The sequence below is a fragment of the Ambystoma mexicanum genome, chromosome 6q (genome assembly GCF_040938575.1).
Source record: "Ambystoma mexicanum isolate Mex_15411 chromosome 6q, UKY_AmexF1_1, whole genome shotgun sequence".
NCBI classification, from domain to species: Eukaryota; Metazoa; Chordata; class Amphibia; order Caudata; family Ambystomatidae; genus Ambystoma; species Ambystoma mexicanum.
The window spans coordinates 1,666,072,045-1,666,099,455 of record NC_090937.1 but is presented as its reverse complement, the minus strand read 5'-3'; the positions used below and the strand labels follow the sequence as shown (position 1 = coordinate 1,666,099,455).

At 45.9% G+C, this 27,411-nt stretch overlaps 1 protein-coding gene across 2 annotated transcripts in view; it reads right to left on the bottom strand.

Moving 5' to 3' along the window:
• The window catches only part of M1AP (meiosis 1 associated protein), a 568,197-nt gene that overhangs the window by 481,593 nt on the left and 59,193 nt on the right, over positions 1-27,411 (bottom strand). Inside the window, exon 1 of one of the 2 annotated variants that reach the window (XM_069632519.1) lies at positions 8,625-8,745. The exons of the other annotated variant lie outside the window; for it this stretch is intronic. The gene's annotated coding sequence lies outside the window, so the exon portion shown is untranslated. Of the gene's footprint in view, positions 1-8,624; positions 8,746-27,411 lie in introns of those variants that run through there. 2 annotated transcript variants of the gene reach the window in all.

Genomic DNA, 27,411 nt, shown 5'->3' with positions numbered 1-27,411 from the left:
GACCCACAATCTTCTTTTCGTTTCGGTCTCTGTGACCTTACAAAGTTCCTATGGCTTTACAAAAATAATTTACTAGCAGATTCAGTATCTTCTACAGCAAAGTGACTTTCCTCCCAATCTGTTCCTACTATATAACAAATCTCCATGGGGTCTTCTTTCTTATTAGACGGGCACTGTCAGGCCATTGACTTTCTTTCTCCATTTGTTAGGTTTCTCACCATGGGTTTATAAGAACTGTCTGGGTTTCTGTCTTTGTTGGGAAAAGGGAGATGAGAAAATCCTCTTGGTTCCTTTCTGGGTTCTTCACCTCTATGAAGTGTTTTAAAATGCATGATTCTGTGTTGTTTCTATAGCCAACTGAAACAGTGTTCAGTCGTATAGGCGCCTGTAATCGTATAGGCACCTTATAAATATCCAATAAATAAATAAATATTAGACTGAGCATTATCACGAAGAAGGAATCCACTGGGTCCTCTTTCCATTCCTTTAAAAGGTTTACATGGTATATCTGAGTCTTACGTTTTCTATCAAGGTCGAAGATACGATAGTTACAAGGGACAGTCTGTTCCAACACCTCATATGGTCCGGGCCAGATAGTCAGGAGTACTAAGACTTTCCATCCAATAGAAAAATAAGGTGACAGATCCTTTGTCATATTGGGCCTTTTGGTGTTATTGGGCTTTGGTTAAGTGGCTATGGACTATCTCCCGGACCACAATGATGTATTCTTTAACCTGTTGTGCAGTTTGGAACAAAGGTAAGATAGCCTACTCCCTCTCTTCCCAAGGCTTCCTTAACATGTCTATGACATCTGTGGGATCCCGCGCATGAAGGCGTACAAAGGATGAAAAACAGAGGGAAGCTTGGGGAGCCTTCCTGATGGCAAATAAGGCCCAAAGGACCATCATATCACAATTCTTTCCATCAGCTTCTACTAGTTTCCTAAGAAGGCTCTTGACTGTTTTATTAAAGCGTTCAACCACACCGTCTATCTGAGGATGATATACGGAGGGCCTCAAAGTTTTAAAACCTCTGCCATGATTTTACTCATAAAGGTTTGTTCCCTAATCTTTCAGTATTTCTTTTGGGAAACCTACCCGTGACAAAAAGGGAATACGATGTTGAAGAATTTGTTGCAAGGTGTTACTTTGCATCAGCAGGCCACAGGGTAATGTGTAGCAAAATCTAGTATCACTAGGATATACTTCTTCATAGAGTTTTGAATGTGGTAATGGTCCTACAATATCCATCTCTAGTTGGGAGAAGGGGACGTCTATGATTGGTAAAGGTTGGAAAGGGGTGGGAGGAGGGCTATGTGGGCAGTCTTTTGGCACAAGGAACAAGTCCTAACAATAGTTCATAACATAAACATAAGAATATATCCCTGGCCAATAGAAACAGCTCACAACCTGTCCCTGGGCTTTAGCTGTTCCCAAATGTCCTGACGTGAGGGGGGCATGGACGATCTCCAACACAACCCTACAATGGTGTCTGGGGACTACTATTTGGAACCAAGGGGTCCCATTGGTGCTGGTGTCACCCCTATACAATAGACCCTGTCTCAAAAATAAGAATGGACCATCCTTCTTTCTGTCCTCCTCCTCAGGGATAACTCTGAGGAAGGCTTCAGCCAACACAGTGTTATTGCGTTGGGCAAACGCTAAATCTGGGATTATCTCGGCTTCCCCTCCTCAATACTTGATTTAGGTATCTCCTGGCTTGGCTCTCGATCTTTGTCAGCTTCTCCAAATCCTTTAGCCCCTCTCTCAGTGGAGTCTAAGTCTGGTACCTCTAAGAGTTTGGGAATTAGTGCCTTCTCGAGACTTCCTTGAGTGATCTTCACCTTGATTTTTACATGATAAGCATGGTTGCCATTATTCTGGAGTAAGATCTTAACGTCTCCTCTATAGTCTGGGTCTACCACTCTGGCCATTACATCCAGCCCAGGCTTTCAAGTGAGCCCCAATTTGGAGACCAATCAGATGTAAGTACCCTTGGGGTCTGCCAAGACTAGGTCAGTGGGAATGACCTAGTCCCACTGAACTCTCTCCAGGTTCTATGGTTATATCACGACTGCTGGAGAGATCGAACCCTATAGATTCTGCAGTGGGAATGGATGGGTTAGAGTCTCGGACACTTAACATAGTAAATCTCAGGGTTCCCGGGTTTGTGTCAACTAGGCCAGATCCCACCACTGATACCATATATAAGGGTGCAGAAGGAGGAGACTGACACACAGGTGGCATGCGTGTTGGCATACACCTTTATTTCTTATATAAAATTAAAAGAACATCTATCTAAAGTTCTGGTGGGTCTGTCAGAATGCCCAAGGAAATCAAATAAAGTGTTCACCGCCTTGTGTCAAAATGCCCACTTCTATTCCTTATACATATAACTAATACTAAAGTGGATCTTCTTGGTCTAAAACAATGACTCCCTTCTTCTAGACAACAGGTTATACTATCAATTGCCAGGTAGGAACTTTTCCTGAGAGAATGACTGCCTTCCCCAAGTTTTTCAAAATACAAAACAAAGTTCCAGGTGTTGTAAAGTTCTCGGTTCAAACTCAAAAGATAAACGTTCCTGCTCAAACATCAACATTCCTTACTGCCCATAGTTTCTCTCACTATGGGGTTCCTGGACAATGTCTACCCTCTCCAGGTATCCTGATTCTAGCATTTTCAACGGTGCCTGGGGAAAAACTCCCTCCTTTCTGGACTTTGCTGTATACAATACCAGGATTTATGGCTTCCTTTCCCTGATCGCCCTTGTCTTGTAATGTCACTGTAGTAGGGGGAATGTCTTCCGTTTCCCAGGTCTTTCTCAGTCCCTTGTTATCACAGCTCGCACAAATAGGGTATCATTGCGATACTCCCTTCGCCAGTCTTGGAACAACTTGGTTCACTAACGTGCCAAGTATGGTGTTATTCTCACGATGTTCACAATTCCAGGGGGAAAGACTCTCTTCCCCTGTCCTTTCTCAGGCTTTTCACAATGTCCACAAAGCCAGTGCAAATTACTCCCTTCCCCTGGTCCTTCTGATTATGTAGCAGACCTGGTTCACTATCCTGCCAGGTACTGCTATTGTCCATGTAACTTTTATACTTGCATTTCTGTAACTGAAGGGTCCCACCGCCTTACTTCAGATACAATTATTCATTCAAAGTCTCTTTCCAAAGCTCTCCTCTCAGCCGTATTCTCTACGGTACATCCAACCTTCTTTATAGGACTGTAGACCCTTCCTCTGTCCCCAATAGCTAGCCCTGGCAAGCCCCTACCTCCAGGAGCTTCTGTTTGGACTCTGGTCAGTTCCAGGACACAATCTCTTCCAGTCCACGCTCTCAGCATGGTCCGCTCCAGGAACATCATCCCTGTAGTTGCTGCTCCCCACTAGCTTGCCTTTCCGACAAGGACCGCATTGTCCCTTCCCTTCTGTCGGTGCCAGCAGCCTGCTTCTAGTCGGGAGAAGGGTCCTTTCTTTTCCGACCCTTTTCGGGGGCTTCAGCTTCTCCCCTCAGGTCTCGGTTCCTGGGTTTCCCTTCGCTGCACTGCCGATCTGCTTGCGATTCCTCAAGGGAGGGCTGAAAGCCTCTTTCAATTCTTCTTCCCTTTTTATGTTCCACTTGCTCCCGTATTGTTCATATTGACTAAACTGTTGTTTTTGTTTCCGTGGAGTGCTCTTCATTACTTTGCACCTGTTCCTCGCCACGGTACTGATGTTATCATCCTCAGCTGGGTTACTTGGGTTCTTCTTCGTTACAGTCTTTCTACATGACTCACATAGGTAGTCCCTACTCTTCCTCGTCTCAGTACTTTTTAAGGAGGTTGGATTATCTCCCTTACACAAGTACATGGAAGTGTGGGGCATCATGGTACCCGGTATAGGGTAGGAGGATGAGGGAGGTGGTGGTATGGTCTGGACATACTGCGTTCTCTCCAGATAGTTGTCCCTAGTCCCATAGGGGGATCCCTCCCCATACGATCCACCCGCTGAGTACCACCCCCAGTGGGACTGTCGGGTAGCAGCCTCACCTCCCTGGCCTCAGGGGGAGGGGCTCGTCCATGAGTAGGAATGACATTGAAGGATTCATCACAGTACTCTCTTAAAGAGAAATGACTTGAAATAGTACACACATAATGATACACCGCTTAGATAAAAATATAAACTGTTAGTGAATTCAGTTAAGAAATAAAAGATAACTGTAGTATTATTTTCCCCCATCTTGAATGAAAAACTAAAAATACCAGAATGCAATTCAGCATAAGGCAGAGAGAAAACCTGTGGGTTTGTAAAAGTACTTTCAAGATCTAAAGAACCACAAAATGTGGTGTGGAAAGGAAGTCTGGTTGTTTACAAAGTCAGTATGCGTCTTATATGATGCAAGGAAAATGTAACAATATTCTGCCAAAAAAAACACTTTTTGGTTTCAAATTAGCATACATAAAAAAAGGGGGCTTGTTTAAAAATTAGTTTTTGTGTGACATGGGGTTGGGAGGTTACAGCTCGGCCTCCTCAATGACCTCCCTTCATTATTTCTGCTAGGCATCAGAGATAAGGCCCTATCTTGGTTTGCTTCATACCTTGCCCCTAGAGACTTTCAGGTGTCCTGGAACATTGTTATGTTGACACTCATCCCCCTTACTGTTGAGCACCCCAAAGGTCTGTCCTGGGTCCACTTCTCTTCACTCTCTATACTTCAGCTTTTGGCACCCTGATCTCCTCCTGTGGCTTCTCCTATCAACTCTTTGTTTCCGACACTCAGATCTTTTTCTCCTTTCCCTCCTTATCCAATGTGCAGTTGTCAAAATTGTCAAACTGTCTGTCCGCCATCAAATATTGGATGGTGTCTCACTCGCTCATGCTAAACTCCACTAAGACTGAAGTTCAAACAGGCTATCTCTTCCTCTCCCCCTCTTCTATACTTCTGACCTGACTGTAAAGACTAGAGGTGGGTGTCTGTACTTCTGCTCTCTATATGGTAGAGGGAAGGCACAGAGGACCCCAGCCAAGATTCTCTATTACGGTAGCAATGGACGAGCAATAGAGCCCTAGCTTCTCAGAAGGTGATGCGGGGCCGGTTCTAAAGTACAGTGTAGTCCCGAAGCACCCACAAAGGAATGTCCGCATATTGTATTAGTGAAAACACAGTCTTGATATAATTAAGGTTCAAGGTTATGTACACAATCACAATAACTCACTTTGTGCTCAGTTAATCTACAATTGCAAATATATACAGTTCTAAGTAGTACCACATTTATTATCAGATTTCATTAAAATGCATCAACTGTACTCTGGTCAAATGTCAAACAAATCAATTAATAAAGGTAACCAACAATAGACATAGGAGGAAAGCAGTTGGTTAGAACAATTGGCAGTATACTATACTGGCCCCTACCACTAGACACAGTTCTGTGTGGAGATCCCCCCACCTGGGCAACCTGTAAAATAAAGATATACCACAAGCCCAGTCCATATATTGTTCAATGCGTCTTATTTCTTTCTAAAGTGTTTCTACCACCCCAATGTACCTGGAATAGCAGAGTTCCTCGAGGAGGTGTTGATGGATCCTTCTTGAGTGACACCCTTTAAAGCAGGAGCCATGGATCATCGATGGGCCTCGAAAAAGGTGAACTTGGCGACAAGGCAGCAGCTTTGGCCCTGACGGTGCTCGTCGACGATGAGTTGAAGACGTCCTGTAAGGATGAGGCGTGCGGGGCACCTCGATGTTCAGGACTGCACAGAGTTTGTGAAGAATTGTGGCCCAGCCAGGGCGTCGAGTCGTCCGGCGTCTCTATGGTCTTTGGGTGGCGGGAAACCCACCGGTAGATGCTCCTCAGTGTGTCGACGGCCTGGCCTTCTCTGGCGGGATAAAGCGGTCGGCAGTGCGGACGAGTGCATCCGGGAAGCAAATGACTTAGGCAAAGGAGCATTGCAGCGTCAAGCAGTCCCCGCTTCTGGACAACTAACTTTGACGGGACTCCAGCGGTTATAGCAAACCTGCGAACCCTGGTCGACGACGGTGGACGGCTGTCCGGTGCTTCTCTTCGTTTCTCGTCGGCGGTCCCTGTCTCCGGCTGACAGTCTTTTGTAGGCTGACTTCCAGGGCGCTTCGGCGAAGGTTAGCAGGCACGATATGTCCCTCATAGCTCGGGAAGAGGGCGGGATGTGGAGCAACAGCAATACTTCTCTTCCAGCAGGGCTTCAAGGTTAAGCTTATTATTGATTTATTTATTCCAATTTGTAGAGTGCACAACAGCCCGGGGGCATCAAAGCTTCAGTTTCAATGTCAGTGAGAGGCCCCCAAATATACTGTTTATCTCCCATTCATTCTGCTAGGTCACACTCAGGCAACCAATCACTCGGAAGGGCATTCAGGCAGTCAGTCAGCCAATCAGGCACACAGTGCATTCAGGCCATTCTTCTCCATCCAGACACTTACAACACAGAATATGGATTCGGACAAGTACCACACCATTAAACACTACACACTGCATTCATACCAGTTTCAGGCAGGGCTGTCTCAGTCATTGTGTCAAACACCAGATACTAGACATCCACAACACAGAATGCGTTCGTCACATACTCCATTCACCCAGGTCCCACCCACAGACGTACCCACAACATACGGCGGTTGGGAAGGCTCCAGCCAGTCTGGTCAGCACTTTCCCACACTACCATATATGGAACTTCCACCCAAAAGCCAGTCAGGGGGAAGGGACAGAGTCAGGGCTTCCCGGGACTTTGGGAAAACCAAGGAAACAGGCGATGGAAGGCAAGAGGCCACGGGGACCATCTTGTTTCCATCAGGAATCAACTGATTCCAATGACAGGGCCTGGGCATCCCAAAATGGAGGACACTCAAGGCACTTGTCAATCCAGCACGGAGCTGCCACCAGCTCGTACCCTGCTCTGTGGACCACAACAGGTGCCCAAAAACATACACTAGGGGCACAGGGTTAACCACCACCCATGGGAGCCACAAGGGTATCCCATGGGTCTGTACATCAAACCAAAAGAGAGAGCTGCACCGCCAGGAGTCCCACATTAACACCTGCGCGGAAAACACGACAGAACACACAATAAAAAACCAGTAAAGTACAAGGATACGTAGGCCCTGTCTCTCTGATGCATTTCCAGCAACACAATGACTACCTTTCCTACTCTGCATCCGCTCGTAACCTTGGTGTTGTCTTTGACCCATCTCACAACTTCTTGTGCTTCAAATCGGCAACACTGCAGCCAGACTCAACCTCTTTAATACCAGAACATCTGCCATCTTCTTGCTTTCAATACTGCTAAACAGATATTCTATCTACTTTCTAGATCTGACTACTGTACCAGTCTCCTCTATGGCCTTCCCAACCATGCTTTTTCACCTGTGGACAAAGTCCACAACTTAATGGTCTGCACACTTTACAACCTTTCTCGGTTTACCTCTATCTCCTCTGTCCATCACCCGATTAGCTGAATATATATAAAACAAAGTGCTGAGTATAAACTTCTTCTCAACATCGTCAAAACTATCCATGGGATTGCTCATCTAACTACTCTCTCCTCAGCTCACCTCCTTGCCACCGCTTGAACCCCCTTCCGTTACCGCTCTCTCCATCTCCCTGCGCCAGCTGCTCCTAATGCTCTCCCTCCCCCTCTCTGTACTTCTCTGACTCTACCACTATTTAAATCCAACCTCAAAGCCCTCCTCCTTTTGGAAAAGAACCTGTTTCCTTGCAATGTACGTTACTCCTTTACCCTGCTTCCCTCTGTCCCTACCCTCACAGACAACCCTATAGCACTTTTCCATCACCCCTCCCCCTCCTTAATTTAGCACTTTCTCCATCATCCCATTCCTATGTCATTCTGTCCTGACCGTGTCCCTTGTTTGTGTTTCCATGGTCCCCTGCAACATCTGGTCTTCAAGTCACATTCTCTCTTCCCATTGGAAATGAGCCATGTCCTCCTCTCTGTTATCAATGTTATATTTTGTAAGCATTTTGTGCCAAAAATGCATTGCTTATTGTGATTTATATGAATAAATAATTTAAGGTCGTGAATTGCTGCGATTCACAGAGGGCAACATTTTTGAGGGCCTATTTCCTGTCCCTGTCCGACCCTGGTATCAGAGGAACAGCAAGGGGTAGCCAGGAGATTGCCAGTTGTAGCAGCTGCAACCTCTGGCAACCCCCAAATGACACCTGTCGCACAAACAACTTAATTGTTGAAATGTTTTATGTTAGTGTGTGACAATTTTGGCCCAACTGTGGAGCCCTGATTATGTGTTTGGCAGTATCAGGTAAAATGCAAATATATGCATTAAGAAAGTGAATGAGAAAGTTAATTGAAAACGAATGTACTGCAATGAAGAAGAGTATGGTGGTTTGAGATGAACAAGGCTTCAATGGACACAGTAGGGGTCACATTAGCTGAGAAGGAGGATCCATTTTGAATGCTGTGTCTTCAACAAGAATGGAAAAAGACGTCTTTGCAATCAACTATGTACTACTCACACACTTGAAACTGCTGCACCACCAAATATTTAAAGTAGCGTTTTTATTGCCAAAGTTGTATCAGGTGCACTGATAAGCTTGCCTTTAGAAGACTACTCTCATGTAGACTCGATACTCACCTTAAGTGTCAGATCAGCCTTAACTTCATAGAGTCTGTCATTGTGTTAATTGGGGAAGATGAAAGCCCTCCTTGGTGAAGTCAGAGAATTTTCCACACTCTGTATTGAGACGAATGGGCTGAAGAAGATATAAAAAGAGATTTTGATTAAAGGGGAAGTTCTCTCAGGAATTTTACTGTTGCAATGAATAGGGCATGATTTTTTATCGATTGACCCTTAAAAAAGAAATGCCAATGCGTCTTACCTTAGATTTGGTCACATTTACATGCAAAACACCCATGTTGGAAACCGCCATCGCCCTAAATTCAAGTGCCCCCGCGGCACAGAGTTGGCAATTGACTTGTGGTATTTAGAGTGCTGAGGTGATACAGTGATTGTATTTGTGAAGCTAAGCAGGATCGGCCTGGGATGGTTTGGGGATGGGAGACCGCCACAAACTACCAAGCTTGGCGATTGCTGCACATGGATTGTGGATGTAATTTTAAAAAAAATATATGTTGTTATTGCAAATATCATAAGGGATCAGCATAAAAGAACTTATCGCTGCAAGGAACTCATGGTGGCAACAGTAAAGACAGACACAAGTGATCCCGATTCAAGGGTGTTTATTTAAACACTATGTAAGTTGGAAAACACCTAATCTAAACCTACATTTAAGACGGGAGAAAGCTTTGACCATCAAATGAAAAATAAGGCAGTCCGTGTGGCATCTTGTCAAAATAAAGGGCCTATACTATAAAAAAAATATTGCCAAGCCTTACAACTAAATATAGAAAGAGCGTGGGATAAGGGTATCAATAAAGAAAAATGTGTTTACAAATAATAAGTCAGGATGTGATTGCCAGGGGTCTCCCTTCCCCATGTTTTGAGCACTGGAAAAGGGGGGTCTCCTGAGCACAGCACACACTTGAGCTCTCCTAGCACGAGCCGACCGTTCCACTCCAGCGATCAGGTTCTTCGATGGTTATCTTTTCAATAAAAGTCCTGATGCTTTCCAACTAACAGAATAAATGTTTGTTTCCTTGTAGCAGTTAGGGTGATGATTTCTCACCCCTATGTCCCCCTCTTCCGGGCACCGATCCCTCTCGAATCTCAGCCTCCCTCTGCTGGTTTGACTACGGCTTTCCTAGCACTCACGAATCTTAATGTCTTTTTAAACAGTTCTCTGTGGACATCCCTTTGCCGGGTTCACTTTTGTCAACACGCTGTTTCTTGGGACTTTAGACTTCGGCCCTCTTTATTGGCATCCCTACGCCGGGTTCACTCTTGCCACTTTACAATTCCTTTACCTTTATCTTGATGTGGGATTCACTTCCCTTGCGCTTCAATGGTTTGTCGGTCAAAGACTTTCGACTGTACGGGGATTTGGCTCGACCTCTGTATGACCACTTTGACTTATCTTGGCGGCTCTCCTACGGCCTTCTGGTATTTGCAGTTTCAAGCAACATGGGATCAGCCAAAGTCTCTTGAGAGAGCAACCACGTGGTGCCCCTCCCCTCTGCAGCTGGTCTTCCCTCAACAATTCACAGTTCCTTGAACTTTGCCACTTTCATTCAACACACTTTGGTTTCTTTATCGGTTCTACCCTCGACTCACCGGCTGTGATGAACCACTTGGCCTTCTTCGTATCTGGAGTCAAGGCCGGTACCACAGTAGCACAGTAGGACACTCCCTGTACCGTTGACATCTGCTGCAACACACTTGAGCTATTTTCCGCGGTCTTACGATTCCTTCTCCTAGGTCTCACAGGGCTGGCTTGGAAAGGGCAAAGTCGCTTCTGTCTTCATCACCCTCTCGGTTTGCGCTGTCTTTTTTCCTCCTCTTGAACTGTTGTGCCTCGATAGCTGTCTCCTTGTGCGGGTCTGCCATGCTCGTACTGTGCTCTCGTGCTCCACCTTTTATCCCTGTGGGGAACGGAAAGGGACGTCAGGTGTGTGTAGTTCTGGTCAATTGCCTGACTTTTCCTGACCCTTGTATTGGGACATGTCAGGTAAACGGCTCTGGTGTTAGTCCGTTGTCTTTCGTGTTGTGCGAAGGTGTTCGTGTAGGATAAAGGGGGGGGGGGCAATGGTTTTGAATGTCCTACGTGGTAGGATGGGGAAAAGGTGTTGAAAGAAGGGGGTTTACCGCATCTCACCCGTCGGTGTCCCACTCCCCGAGGACCCCCCATCCAGGTGATCCTCCCTCACTGGTCCACCCCCAGGAACTGGATCCAATTGCGATGGCCATGTCCTGGCCACCTGGATGACAGATCCCCGGGGACTAGCTAGGAAGACACCTTCAGGTTTTTCACAGCACTTAGGGCCTCATTACACGGATGGCGGTAAGGGTTTACCGGTACCGGTAAGGGTACCAGTGCCGGTATACCCTTACCGCCTTACTACGAGGTCCCTTTGTGGGACCCTACCTTAACGGCTGGTTTTACCAGCCGTTAAGGACGGGACCTGCAAAGGGACCTTGGAGGTAATTATGGTACCGCAATTTGCGGTACCCTAATTACCGCCTTCCCCCTTCCCATTGAGCCCTATGGGGGCAAAAATGGGAATGGGGAAGTGCCATGGTGAATGGGGAATTACCGCCCCCACACACCTTGGAATAGGGCGGTAATTCCGCCATTCACCATGGCGGACTCGGTAAAATACCGGCGGCAACCATGGCGCAAATAGCGCCATGGTTACCGCCGTCCATGTAATGAGGCCCTTAGTGTCAAATCATCAATGAAAAAAACAGTAAGTTAACATTACAGAAAAAGCAGCACAGTTGCTCAACCCCACCATCCACCTGGACTATAATCAAAAAGACAGAAAAAAACAGTGTACTGTAAACACTGCGACAGCAATGTCACTCACTATGTTGTCCGCCAAACCGACGGCCGGAAATGAAAACCTAGCCCTCTCCCATTTGCACGGTGAAAGAACAGTCATGTAATTTGTGGCATTGTAATTGGTTATTTAGAACGTACTAAATACCCAGAGGTTTCTAAGCGCGGACCCGGGGATTGAACCTGTGTTGCTACACGCCGTCTTGCTTCCAAGGTAAGCACGTTGCCCCTGAGCTATCCTCCCAAGACTCCGCTGTCCATATAGTTCTTCAAGGGCGGGCGAAATGGAGAATCATGTCAGATGTTCTGTGGGGGCCTCATGACAGGGCCCACTTCATATCATGTATGTCCTAATCATGCTTGAAAGGTGAGCTATTTTGGGGTCCCACTACAGCCTTATGTGCAGTGTGATATTCGAGAAAGGGAAGACAGAGCATGTCAATGTGTGTTTTCGTCTCCAATAGTCGCACCGTCAGACTTTCCATGTCATGTCATTTGTGTGCTTTACTTGCCCGTTCTCCTTGTGCGGTGTAAGGAAAGGCTCGGTATCATCAATGAAGACTGACACATGAGACACAGTTCAAGGGTATTTATTGAATTTTAAAGGGTTGGTTAAACACCTCATCTAAACCTAAATCTAAGGACGGGAGCAAGCTGCAACCATCAAATAATAATAACGCAGTCCTAGTCAAGTCGGTCAACATAAAAGGGACTATGCTAATAAACCTATTGCCAAACCTATACAGTAGTGTATGCAAAAAAGGAAAAGTGTTCAAGAAACAATATGTCAGGAGAGTTGAGCAGTTGGCCTCCCTTCCCCACGCTTTCAGCATGGGACAATGCAGCACGCTCGAGCCTCGTGCACACTCAGGCTTCCTCGGCATGAGGACACATTTCACTGGTTCAGCTGGTCTCACACCACTCTGGCAAAGTCTTTAAGAAACAAAAAAAGGATTTTCAAAAAGAAACGTCTCTTGTCAAAATACATGCTCCCTCCACCTTGAAACAACGTTCACTTTGCTTGTCAATCACAGACTTCTTTTGTCAGAATACAAGCTTCCTCCGCCTTGAAACAGAAGTTCACTTTACTTGTCAAAACACACAGTATTACCTTCTTTCCCAGTGACTGCTGGTACTTGTAGTTCCTTTTGTTACTAGCACAGTTCAATATCTCAGTATCAGGACCTTCTGTGCCAAAGTCTCTTTGCCATTCAATTTCTCTTACTGCAGAGGGTCTGATGTAGCAAACAAAACACAAAGGTTCCTTTGCCTTGTCAAGATTCTGACATTCATAAGTTCACTATTGATCTCCCTCCTTCTGGCTCAGACCGCAGGTCCCTCTCGTCCAGCTCAGACCACTTTTCACACAATGTTCACAATTCACAACTTGGTCTCCCTCATCTGGGCCCGGACCATGGATCCCCCTCGTCTGGGCTCAAAATCCCTTTTGACACCAGAATTGATGACTTTCGACTACGCGCAGGATTTTGCTTGACCCTTTGCAGGACCACTTTGATTTACAATTCTTTACAACTTCTTAACTTTCATTTCTGCCACTTCTCAGCTGGATACCTTACAGAGACGGGAAGACTGGGTTTGCTCTCACACTGCGCACACAATATCAAATAGAAAGCACAATTTGCTGATTATATTGAGTGATTTTAATTAACAACGTTGCAGCCTGACACGTGTTTCGAGCTTCATGCTCTTCTACTGAGGCTTAATCTTGGTCAATCTGCAAATCTCGTGCAGGTATTGAACCTTAAATAGAAATGAAAAGTAATACGTGGGCTCCCAATAACTTGCAGTTGCACGGAGAACGTTTTAGAGAGTCTGCTGCTAAATGAAATGAGTGGAGCACGGCTGGGCAACAAGTCCCAGAATGCACATTTAAGGTTTTGTTCCCACTTCGCCAGTTACAAGGACTTTTGGAATTTACACAAAGTTCTTGACACAACAGGTTTTCCTGCCTTTGCTTCCCTCGAGTCACAAAGTCTCCATCCTTTACCCTCAGTCATGAGGTGTTAGTGGGACCTCAATGGGGATTCACTTTAGGTCAGGGTCCCATCACCTGCACCTCAACTACCTGGGTTTCTGGAATTCACCCAGGGAGCAAGTGCTGATTTAATCTGTACCAGAAAAGTGTACCTGGAGTTTTGATTCCCTAGGGGCACAGCTCCCCTACCACACTGTAGCCCCCTTTGTACTCACAGGGTTTAGTGTTTTGGCAGTCCGTACCCCTTCTGTCAGGTTCTCCCAGCTGCTGACTTCTCCTTCTGGTTGTCACGGTTCATTCAGCATCCCCTGCTCACTCCAAATGCTGTTTCTGGCTGCTGCTTTTATACTCCCAGCTAGCGTTAATTGAAGTCAGGTGTGAGTAGTTGTCCCCCACTGCCTGACTCTGCCTGACCTCATTATCGGGACAGCATGGAAACTGCCCATAGGAATCCATTGCCATTCGATTCCTATGGGTAATCCTCATGACTTCCATCTGCCTCCTCTTCCTCCGAGTAGTTGGACTTCTAGAATGGAAGTAGGGATTGTGCGAGTTGAAGGTTTTTCCGGAGATCATGGAAAACCCATGTAGGTTTTTGTCAGGATGAAGGGGTAAATGTAATGTAGTGGGTGAATGGATTTTCTATTGGGTTCTTGTGATTTTATGGATGGTTTTAATTTCCCTGTTCGTTCTCTCCTTTTTCTTACAGAAAGGTACTGGGTTATCATGGGACTCTACTGACAATATCCCAGGTTAATTGAGGGGTTGTCGGTTAGTGGTGTATCGGAACTGGAGGAATACCATGTCTCGCCCAAAGGCATGTCTACCATAGTTTTTTTATTTTTATTATTATTTATATTCCTCACCAGACCCAAGGGTATTAGGGCGCAAAGGCATCAAGAGGGTTGTTAAGCTTATGTTACATTGTACACAGGGTTAAAGTAGAGCTATGGTTACAATGCTGTATACATGATCAACAGGCTGAACGAAAGTTATACATGGGTAGGTATGCACTGCTGTAGGACAAATATATACAATAAATGCAGTGAGGTACTGTAAGACAAATATATACAATAAATGCAGTGAGTGCTAGGAGCTTGTATGTAATATAGAGTCAGGTATCGTGTTCCTTAAGCCAGTGGATAAGATTAGACCTGAATTGTAGATAGGGTAAATCTTCCCTTAAGGCAGGCGGTAGGGAGTTCCAGTATTGTGCCACTTTGACGGGGAAGCTGCTCCCACCGGCCTTAGTGAGTTTAAATCTAGGTACCAACAGAAGGTTGGAGTTAACATTTCTAAGAGGGTGGGTGGCAACTTGTCTATTAAATCTGGCTGTGAGGTAGTGTGGGGCCGACTGATGGAGGCATTTGTGTGTCAAGGATGCAATTCTGAGGAGAATCTTGTCTTTCGTGGAAAGCCAATTGACAGATCTCCTGAGATCAGATATGTGAGCATTCTTTGGGAGGCTTAGGGCAGCTCTTAAGACATTGTTTTGAAGGGTCCGAATCTTAGTCGTAATGTATTTATTGCTGCCTACGTAGAGGGCATACACAATAGTCCAATTTGGACAGGCTCTTGCTAAAGTAATACAATTATTAGGTGAGAGGAAGGGCTTGGCTCCTCTGATTAGCTTGCAGGTGTAGGAGGAGGCCGAGGCCATAGCATTTACTTGTTTTTCGAAGGTTAGTGTAGAGTCTATGTAGACGCCAAGGGCTTTAACTACCTTAGCCACAATAATCTTGTTGTTGTCAATTTTGAAGGAAGAGTAGTTTATGAATGTTGGATGGGGTACCTAGAATGAGAAATTCCGTTTTGTCATCATTCAGGCATAGACCGTGAGAGGCCATCCATGCCTGGATGATGAGGTATACTCTGTTCACAAAGGCCAAATTCTTGTTATAATAGTCCCCAAGGACCCCCCTGCACAGGTGATCCTCCCTTGCTCGTACACTCCCAGAGTTGGGATCCAAGGGTGATGGCCCTCCCCTGGCAGCCTGAACAAAGGATCCTCGGGTATAGCCTTGGAGAAATGCTGCATGTTTCCCACAGTGGGTAGAAGGGCCCTCTTCTAATAGAGAGTTATGCATACTCTAGCCGCTAAAAACAGGTTCCTTTGCATGTGAGGTAACGCAGCAAAGTCATCACTCTGCCTCTCAAATCCAAACAGAAACCATCAGCAGGGCCAGGTCCCTTTCGATCCTGTCTATGTCCCTAACCCAACACTTTCAAAATATCCTCCCTGTAGGATACCCCTACCACATATGCCAATAGGTACAGGGGAACCCACAGTTCCTCCAACAAAGAGGGCTAACATTAGGGTACATGTTAGAGCGTCTAGATGGGGTCGAGTGCCACCTGAACAATAACCTGGCATTATGCATTTTATATTGGGTGTCTATGGAGGATGACCATATAAAATGATCCTCCAGGCATGTAGGTCCTCTGTGAGTTGGAAGTCAGCGGACCATTACTTCTGGATTTGTGGTGCATCCACCTGCCTCCTCATCAGCAGTGAATGGCACATTAGTGAGTTAAGCCTCCTCGGGTTCGCCTGCGTGTTGAGAATTGTCTCGAATTGGGTGAGGGAAAGTTTCAAGTTCAAACCCCAACATGAGTCCGTCAGCACCAGATGGTAGTCAAGCCCAATGCAGCCTCCACGTCGGGTGTAGAGAGGAATTGGCTCTCTTCCCTCAGCTGACTGGCTCCAATCAGACCGGCTTCATGGCATGCTTGGAACCTAAGCGGGCCCTCACCATGGTAGCTTCCATGAATCTCCAGTCTATACTCTGTCCTCTGCCTTTTCAGTGTCTACTGACAACAAAAATGCATCTGCCCCTCCCCTATCTGCACCCACTTGAAAGTTCAAGATTTTTTTAAATGTTGTCCGCCCCCTCACTGTCCCTGATAAGGCCTACCTGGTCATTGTGAATCAGCCGGGGGAAAACCAGATTCAACCTACGCGCTAGTACACTGGCATACATTTTGCAGTCTGTGTTAATCAGGGATATGGGTCTATAGAACCCACACACCGATGCATCCTCACCTTCCTTTGGGATCACTATTATACAGGCCTGTATAAACAAGCTTGGGGCGGCTCCCTCATCCAAGATCCAACTGAAGAGTTTGGTCAGAAACTGGATCAGCAGGGGGGCATGCCTCTTGTGAAAGGACGGTGTATAGCCATCCTTCCCCAGTGCCGGCTCTGCCTTCAATTTTGAGATGGCCGATTGTATTTCCTCTCCTGTGATGGGTGCCTCTAGAGCTTCCGGCTCTTCCGGTCCCAACCCCTTGAGTGGTAGTACATTCAAATAGAGACTAGTCGTTCCCTCCTGCCCGTGACCCTCCCTAGTGTGAAGCCGGGAGTAAAACTCTCAGAATCTGGCTGCGATTCCTTCAGGGTCAGTAACCATTTTACTCCCGTCATCTGTGATTTGAACACTGCCATTTCTGCCCTTTGATGACTCAAATGCAACGACAGTGAAGTGTGGGCCTTGTCTCACTTTTAAAAAAAAGGTTAGTTTAAGAAAGCGTAGCTGGGCTATTGCCTTGCCCTTCCAGATGTCACCTAATTCCTGTCTCAAACTCCTTATCGTCTGCATAAGGTCTTCCGAATGGCCCCCTGCGAATCTCAACTCCTCCTCTTTCCCTTGGATCTGCTGTTTTAATTCAGACTCTGTAGCGTTCTTTCCCTCTTTTTGGCGGCTCCTTTGGCGATAAGGAGGCCACAGAATGTAGCCTTTGCTGCTTCTCATACAATATGTAGCGGCATCTCTCCTGTATCATTGCGCTGGAAAAAGCCTGTCAACTCCTTCCAAAAGGATTCTCTGAGACCACATCCCTAAACAGGGTATCATTAAATACCCAACATCTATCTATTGGAGCTCTAGGTCCTACGTCCAGAGTGATTGGCTCATATCATGGTCAGACCATGCCACTATATCCGCCCCCGTCATAAGGTGTTCTCGTGCCGCCTTTAAGAGTATGTAGTCTATTCTGGTTAACATGTTATGCAGAGGGGGAAAAACCTGTGTAGGCCCGTGAATGAGGTGGGCCGTGCTCCATGAGTCTATGAGGAAATTCTCCTGTCTTCTGTAACAGTGCCGATAAAGCCACGCCTTCCGGGGGATGGCAGCGCCACTTCTCACTGATGACCAATCTTTGGCGGGATCCCTAATTTGATTCAGACCCCCCACATAGTCCCCCAGGAGTGTAGCAAGGCCAAGGCTTCCGTGCAGATGGCCAGCTGGCGCTGATTAGGAGCATAGAGGGAGCACAGAGTAACAGCCCTTTGTCTCAACTGGGCATTCACCACAAACAACTGTCCATCCATCTTCCTCTTCACTTGCGTCACCTCAACCCCAAGGGTGATCCGGGTCAAAATTCCCACTCCTGCTTTTTTAGTCGGGCCCGATGACAACCATGAAGTCCCCAAACTCTCTTCCCCTCAGTGTGTATGCCTCCTCTTTCTTAAATGTGGTCTCTTGCAAAAAGAGTATGTCCAGGTTAGACTGTCTGAACTCACGGACTACTGTAGAAAGTTTCTGCAGTGAATTTAGACCCTATACTATTAATAAACCCACCTTAATCTCATTACGGTGCTTATGCTGTGTCATCATTTGTATTGCCTGTGTAACTCCAACATAGTGAAGCCTGTTTTTGTGTCTGTGAACTTTGCCATCCCATTTACCTGTCTTTTCCCTTATGCACCCCCCAGAGGACATCAAGATAAACCCAGGCTTCCTTAGTGAATTATCCCACCCCACCCTCACACCCCAAAAAGTTAAAATCCTTTGTGGTCAGAAACATCCCAGTATATGGGGACCTCCTATGAGAAACCCCTTGCCCCCGAGCACCAAGGGCCATCCTAACAAGTAACTTTTTAACAATAATCACCACATTTAGTAAAGAAAAGGTGCCCAGAAGCTGCGATGGCTAGGCACTCATATCAGCTGATGCCACAAACTTTAGAACCGAGAGAACACCAAAACGGCCATCAGTTAGAGCCATGACATGTTAAAGCTCCTGAATTTCCTCGAGACTGCTGCTCTGCCTCTCCTCGGACAGGCCGTCGAGTTCTCCTTTTGTGATCCAGAGGTACTGTAGGATCTCCTGCGGCTGGGCTACGATCTTCCGTCATTACTTGTTTTAGGACACCTACTGCCTCCTCTCGCAAGGTAACCCTGTATTCCTCTGTGCTGTATTCAAGGGAAAGTGCAAATGGGAACCCTCGCCTATCGCATATGTCGTTCTCCCGCAGCCACTGTGTCAGTGGATGGCATTTTCGTTTCTTGTTCAGGGTCATGGCTGATAGGTCTTGGAAAATGTTTATTGGAGCTCCCTCAAACATGATGGAACTTTGTCAAACAGGCAGTTTATTAATGACTGTCCCCAGCGTTCCAGTGAGAGGGTGGACCCCCCTTGCAGTTCCGGCAGACTCAGAATTTGGAGGTCCGAGCATCTCTCCCTGTTCTCCAGGTTATCGACTTTCAGCTCCAGGTCTCGCGTTCTGTTCAAAATCGTTCATCCATCCATCCATCCATCTTCATTTCTGTCAGGCCTACTGACAATTGGTTGTTTTCTAGAGACTCCAACTTGTCTTCCACTTTCTACACCCTGCCCTTAAGGGCCGAGATAGCGACTGAGAGGCTGCTCTTGATTGACCCGATTTCTTCTAGGAGCTATCTGAGGTCCACTTTTTGTGGAACCTGCTTGGTCAGGGCCCATGGTCGCGGGAGCCTCTTCCATTGCCATTTCCTTCTCAGGTATCCTTAGAAAGCTGCGTAATATTGCCGCAGTGCTGGGGTCCGGCATGTGGCAACTCAAACCGGTTGGGGGATACTAGGGTCAGCGCCTATGGCAGATGCGCCGTGCTTCCCCTGACCTCCTGGGTCCCCGCCGGTCATGCTTACTTAAGTACCCCCTTAGGCCTAGCACACCTGGGGGCCAGTTCTGGAGGGGCCTTCTCACAAACACTGTTCCAGGCCTCTGGGATCCACAGTGATCAGGCGCTTCTTTAGCATGGGCTTGTTTAATCACTGCTGCAGCAGCGGTGTAACTAGGGTTGCCAATCTGATCTTTGTTGTTCTGCTTCCTTTTATTATTTAAGTAAGGTACGCTGTGGCCTCCTCCTCAAGGCTCCGGACGCCTCATCTCGTGCCACAGTTGGTAAGGCTCTCTAGAAGCCAGATCCGCCGTGAGGAGACTTCCAGTCCTGTCCCCGCCAAAGCCCCTCTCTGCAGTGCATTCGTGTGGTGCGAATCCCTTTCTCAACCTCCACCAGTGTCAACACAAAGCGGTCACGCTATACTGATTATAACCCCCTGGCTGGGCCTGGGTACTCGACCTGTAGTCCCGCCCGCTTGTCGATGCGCTCTCAGTAACACTCTGTACCTTGCTGCTGGAGCAGGAGGACACGTGTCTGTGACCGCCTAGTGTTCACTGCGCTCTCAGTAACACTCTGTAGCTTGCTGCTGGAGCGGGAGGGCCCGTGCCTGTGACCGCCTAGTGTTCACTGCACTCTCAGTAACACTCTGTAGCTTGCTGCTGGAGCGGGAGGACCCGTGCCTGTGACCCCCTAGTGTTCACTGGCTCTCAGTAACACTCTGTATCTTGCTGCTGGAGCAGGAGGGCCCGTGCCTGTGGCCGCCTAATGTTCACTGCGCTCTCAGTAACACTCTGTAGCTTGCTGCTGGAGCGCGAGGGCCCGTGCCTGTGACCGCCTAGTGTTCACTGCGCTCTCAGTAACACTCTGTAGCTTGCTGCTGGAGCGGGAGGACCCGTGCCTGTGGCCCCTAGTGTTCACTGGCTCTCAGTAACACTCTGTATCTTGCTGCTGGAGCGGGAGGACCCGTGCCTGTGGCCGCCTAGTGTTCACTGCGCTCTCAGTAACACTCTGTAGCTTGCTGCTGGAGCGGGACGGCCCGTGCCTGTGACCGCCTAGTGTTCACTGCGCTCTCAGTAACACTCTGTAGCTTGCTGCTGGAGCGGGATGGCCCGTGCCTGTGACCGCCTAGTGTTCACTGCGCTCTCAGTAACACTCTGCAGCTTGCTGCTGGAGCGGGAGGACCCGTGCCTGTGACCCCCTAGCGTTCACTGGCTCTCAGTAACACTCTGTATCTTGCTGCTGGAGCGGGAGGGCCCGTGCCTGTGGCCGCCTAGTGTTCACTGCGCTCGCTGAGTCACTCTCAGTCCATGTGCTGCCTGGCTCTCCTCTGGAAGAATCAACAGTCGTCCAGGGCTGATTAAAGCGCACACCAACCGCCTGTCACCCGAACCTGCCGCAGGAGCACCACACCAGCCTGAGGCTGCACTCCAGGGTCTCCGTGCAGGTTCACTGTGGCTTCTCGTCTCATTGCCTGTAGGGTCCACTGACAGCAGTTCGCCGGCATGTTGGCACCGTAACCAACGTGGCACCCACTGTAGTCTTCACCCTGGCTGGGCTGCAACCTCCAACTCAAAATAGCTGAGCCGTCTGAAGCCGGTTCAAGCTCAGACTCGGCCGGGGGGTCTCATGAGGTATTCTGATGGCTGTGGTATCAATTTCATTGGTAGTTACTCCATACCACTGCACGATTTTGCCTTTTGTGTCCCGGGCGAGGGCAATAGCACGTCTTTATGCAGTCGGTGCCCCCGGGCGGTCTCCTGTTCATAAGCTTTAATTTAATTTTATCACGGCTAGCTCGAGAGGCCCACTAGCTGAGTGATCGGAGCCAGGGTGTTAACCAGGATCAGGGTGCAGGTGTCAGTACACTTATTGACTCGCCACGGTTTCATCTGTGGGGAAGTTCACTCAAGAATTTTACGATTCCAAAATGTTGCCCATCCATGTGCAGCAATCACTAAGCTTGCTATTTCCCTGGCAAACCAACCAAAGGCAATCCTGCTTAGCTTCATAGGCGGCAGGCAGGGTTGGCAAAGGATTAGTGGCATTCAGGGTGCTGGGATGAAGCACTGATTGTATTCAGCTTTACAGCCTGGATGGGCGTGGCCCTGCCACCCTGAAGCGAAGCAGGATCGACGTTGGTTGGTTTGCGGATTGGGCACTGGTGTATGCTTCTAATGATGTCAGTTTGAGGGGCGGGTCTTATGATTTACTGCTGCAGCGGTTTCCAACGCGTGAGTTTTGCATGTGTAAATGTGATCAAATCTAAGGTAAGATTGTTGGGATATTATTTTAGTATCAATCAATATTTGCTAATAAATACATGCCCTATTCGATTCCGGAGAGAACTCCCACTTTAAGGAGGGGGGGGGGAGACAGTTTGTGATTGAATATGGTCTGCATGTGCATCTTGTCTGTGTTCATTTACTGTCTTGCTAGTAAATATTTGATGAACTAACCTCAATAGTTGTGGTAAAATATCCTGTTATTTGTAATAACAAATGTATTACCACACCACCAAATTCTAGGATTCAGAAGTAAAATTCATCTCTGGTGTCTGATTTTCCCCAACAGAGCGCAAAAGGAGGAGAGAGCTGGAAATGGGCCAACTGTACTTAAAGGCTGAAAGCAAAGGAAGACGTTTTCATTGGAAGTTGCGGTTCTGCCACTCTGCAAGGCAAAGCTTGCAGTGTCTAGTGGCTTCATATTAGCTAGAAAATAAAATATTGGACTGCAATGCTTAAATTCAAATAACTTCATAGAAGTAAATCAGTGTATAAGCAAATATTGGTGTATTGTGTATTAGGTCATCAGCGTGGGAACCTATTAAGCCAGAACGCTTTGTGTGTCATAACATTAAAGTAAATTTAACTACGTAGTATTCTCACAGGGAACATATAGAGTCTTGCTTTGAATATTACATCTTTATTTGCTTCAGTCAGAAAACAGAATTTTTCTCCTCTTAGCCCCCAAACCTCTGCCTTAGTTCATTCACTTCTAATGTTCTTTTTACTCGTTTAAAGATATAGAAAAAGCCCTTGTTGCAGCTCCAGGAAGTAGCACCATGTATTCTGGGTGCGGAGGAGTCTGGGTGGGGCAGCCGCTACTAGTAAACTAATTACTAGGCTGGAGGGTATTTATCATCATCTATTAACCTGGCACTGTTCCTCGGCACTGCTCTGGCATTAACAGCTGGACAAGCCTCACCCAGCTGTGATCATACTACTTCAAGGCATTCCAGTTTCCTACAAGGTGATTGCTTCATCAACTGGAATTAAATTGCTCTCTCTTGATGAATATGCATACGGAAAAGGCTGTTGTGCTCCGCTGGATAAGGTCTCTGCTGAAATAAAACCATATAACTCTCACCACTTCAAGCTGGATTATCTAGATCCATCAACAGTAGCTGGTATTACCACCCATCCTAGTGGCATTATTCATTATACTGACAATCCTGAAAAGGACTAAAGGCTTGGCCCATCCCCCTAATCTATTTACCACTCTTCGATTTTTGTTTTACCTTTTAGCTTTCCTCACCACCAACGTGACGCCATCACTCGCCCCCCCCCTCCCCCACCCCCCTCCTGCACCTCCCTTCATGGCCTCACGTTTTCTGCACTGTTTCCCTACAATGTAGTCTTCTTTGCACAGTTTATAATGAGAACGTTTAAAAGAAAATGTGCGGGTGCCAAGAGGTTCTGTGAAGAATATTAATTGCCAATAAATTCACATACAATTATATAATTTGAAAAAAAAAGGTATAATCAGGAAGAAATCACCTCTTCCCAGCAACACCAGGGACACTATCAGAGAGACCAACCACTGCTGGATAAGGTGATCATGTGATGAGAGCATGTGTCATCTCTTCTGAACTCCTGTAAAGGTAAAGTACCCCAAAGTAATCAAAAGTAATCAAAAATAGAGTGCACAATGTGTGGGGTCAGAAATGTGCGGCACAACAAGTATATAGAGTTTTCTCACAAGAAGCCATCTTTATTTAAATAATAAGGGTGAGAAATACGCCTCACTTTCCCTAACCTAACAAGGATGTCCCTACCTATTAAACTCAGACTAAAGGAAAACACTCTAAAAGGGAGTTTGTCCCTCACACTTATACACACAACAAATCATGCAGGTATTAGAAGGTGGTTCAAACTCAACAATATAATAATTATTTGTAAACACAGTTTTATAACCATGGTTCCTTGTAATCTGGATCAATTCCTAATTCCCCAGTATTAATGCAGGATTCTTAGATCAAGGTTCCAGTCAAGAAAGTTCTTTTCAACATCCAAAGTATGTTTGATAGTGCAACAGAAAGTCTTCTTCACTCCACAAGCTTTCCAATTGGCACTTGGATCAAATGCAACAAAATGTTCTCTTCCAAGGTAACTCATCAATGTTTTCACAATTTTCTGCTTTAACAAAACCAAAAGACTTTCTATCTTCCCCTTCTTTGATTGTTCAATATCTTTCTCTTCATGTACAAAACGATTTTGTCAGGATGGGTTTTTGTCACAGTTGAAATCATCACATTGCATTGGCCTTGCCACTTTCCACCACAACCTTCAACCACAATGCAGTCGTTCAATGTCTTCTTCCTGGTTCACTAACCTGCCAGGACTGACCACTAAAATGTCCCTTTCCTGGTATTCTCGCCTGCCAGGTTAACACTCCTACTACTACTACCAGTACTCAGTGGTCAGGTTTACTTCAAACTTTATAAAGGATAAAGGTCTTCAACCTTTAACAACATTGAGATTAATAATGTCCTTCAAAAGGACATAATACACATGGATGCCCTTTGTTCCTCTGACTTGTTAGCCACATGCAATGCAGGTTCATTTCCTCTCCCCCTTGATAATGATTACAAGGAGGGCTTATTTCCTGCCACCTTTGGTTGCTTCTGCTCCAACAATTATGTGAAGAATTCTGCAGATCCCTCACTGAAACCCTGCCTAAAATCTTCCCCCAGGTAGCCAGGGGAACGCAGACCCTTCCTGATCCCAACCATGCAGGTTGGGATTCATGGTCTGAATTCAGACCTCTAAACACAGTACAATATTTACAGATGAGTCTCGCTTCTAACTGGCGTAATTTGAGCGCGAGATTGCCCCCTCTAGGCGGCAATGACACTTCGCAAAGGCCCACAACTCGAATGTCATCCTTGCTATCTAATTGATGCAGTTTTTGCCAGTGATTGGCCAGTGGGTATTTTGATTCCTGGCTGCCAATTGTGGCAAGATGTTCCCGAATACGAGTCTTAAGGGGCCTGATGGTGCTGCCTATATATTGCAATCCGCATGTACAAATAATACAGTAAACCACAAACTTTGAATTGCAATTGAGGAATGTTTTAATAATGTGGTCTCCTCTATCTCCAAAGGAGACCTTTGAAGTTTCCAGAGTGTACTTGCACATGCTGCAGAATCCACATTTGTGAAAACCAGCAGCACGGGCAGAGTCTAACCACGTAGATTTAGGAGTGAGTGGACACATAAATGAAGGGCAGAGTTTATTTTTAAGAGATTTCCCTTTGCTAAATGTTATATTAACAGAGGGATCAAGCCAGCTGGCAATGTCAGAATCTAAATGGAGCAGGTACCAATGTTTCTCCAGAATTCTGTGGATCTTGTGACTATCTGAATTGTATCTAGTAATAAACCTGATTTTTTGAGGCAGAGGCGATTTCTCGCGAGTTTTAGGAGTTAGCAGATCCGCTCTTTTCAGCTGACGTACTGACATGAGTGCCTTGTCGAGGCAGCTATGTTGATATCACCTCTCCAAGAACTGGGATTTGATAGCGATACTTTCTTGATCAAAGTACAAGGGTTCAGAACAGTTTCTCTTAGCACAAATATACTCTCCTTTAGGAATATTCCCTATGACATGATTTTAGTGACAGCTGTCCGCATGTAATATTGAATTGACAGAAGTGGATTTGCAAAATGTTTTTGTCACCACCCATTTGGAGTAACATCAATTGAAAGGTCCAAAAAATCTATGTGAGTCTGACTGTAGGTCAAAGTAAATTGTATACCCCAATCATTATTGTTTAGATATGCCACAAATTCAAGCAAGAGTTCTTGTGTACCAGTCCAAATTAACAAAACATCATCAATATAACGTTTCCACAGTTTCATGTAAGGTAAAAAAGCTTCATTCCCAAATACAAATTTTTGTTCAAATGAATGCATGAATGCGTTGGCCAAAGCTGGTGCGAAGCTAGCACCCATGGCCACTCCAATTAGTTGCTTAAAGTACATGTTATTGAAAACGAAAACATTATTCTGTAAAGTAAACAGCAAAAATTCTTTAACCATCAAAATGTGTTCCAAAAATGATGCAGAAAATTCACGGAAAAGAAAGTCCACACTTGCTAATGCTTTGTGATGATCAATAGAGGTATATAATGCTTTTACAAGCCAGCTGTTATTTTGAAAATCTAAACTGTCAAGAATTTGTAAAGTGTGCATGGTATCTCTAATGTATGTAGGAGTGTTAAGCACCACTGGTAACAGGAATTCATTGATATAGACACAGGATAGGTTCCGATGTACCACCGCTCCCACTCACTATTGGTCTCCCTTCTGGTATATTGATGAATTGTTTATGAATTTTTGGGAGGAAATAAATGGTGGGCATAATAGGTCCGTCTACGGTGAGAAAGTGCCTTTCCACATCCGTAAGAAGGCCTATTTTATGCCATTTGGTAATCAGATTATTGGCTGTCGCATGAATAGTCTTCAAATAATTATTAGAAAGAATCAAATAACATCCTGCGGAATTAAAGTGCTGCATGCCCATAGTTATATAATCAGCACGATCCATGACAACAACGTTCCCGTCCTTGTCGACCTCCTTAATAATCAATTCAGAATTGCCAGACAGATGTACCATTGCTTGAAACTCATCTTTATTACGATTGTGCTTATAACATGGTTTGCAAATTGCACCAAAATCTTCCAATGAATGGATATCCTTAATGACTGCCTGATAGAAAGTATCTATGACGTTATCAGAAGGGAATGTAGGAGTAAACTTAGATTTCCTGGTTAATTCCTTGATGGAAACATTGTGTTGAACAACATCTAATTCTTTAAGAACTTCTGAAATGCTGGTTTGTGTTTGTGGTGCAACATCATCTAGGGTTATAAGGACATGAGTAGTAAGGAGTGTTTGCATAGAGATGTGAGACGGAATAGGAGTGGGAGGTAAAGGTTTATAATTGCGAACTTGAAACATTTTTTAACCTTGAGTTTACGTGTAAACTTAAAAAGATCAATGTGGATGTCCACAAAGTTGTTGGTAGATGATGGCACAAACTAAAGACCCTTGTTGAGAACAGCCGTTTCGGCCGAGGAGAGCGGATGTGAGCTTAAGTTAGTAATTACATTTATTGGTTCAGATTGATTGACTGTTGTAGGGACTGAGACATTGCTCGGGTCTGTCTTCTGTTGGGTGGAGCGTTTCCGCTGCCTTGGCCTACCACCCCTTGTGCCCCTGGTAGTATGCCTGGGGCCAATATATTTGAAGCTAATGGCGTTTGAAAACACACCTTCTTTGCTGCTGCAATCCGATTGCCTTTCTTGAAGCGTCTGAGCTGCTCCAAAAAAGGCGAAGGGCCTGATGGAACCGAAGAATTGGGTTCAGAGTCTAATAACTCGTCTTGTACTATGTCATGTGTTAAAGAATCAGAATGTATGGCATTGCCCAAATTAGATGTTGACGGGGTCTGAGGCTCTGAGTCACTATCCACTTCTGAACTAGCTGGGGTGGATGCCAGGCTGCTAAAACGGGATCTGGAGACCTCGTCATATTTGGCCTGGTATGTATGGATGCGATTATCTCTGTAGTCACGATCATCACGAGGACATTCTCTTGATTTGCGCATTTTTACCTCATCTTGGTGTTTGCGCAGGATTTCATATAGTGTTTTGAAATTTGTATCAATGGTAGCACTCGGTGCATCAAAAAGATTCATTTGTTCTTTAATTTGATCAATTTCAACTATTGTACGTGAATATTCACGTGTAGCGTGCTCAACCAGAAGTTCCAACATTTTATTGGAGCTTGTGGTGAGATTGGT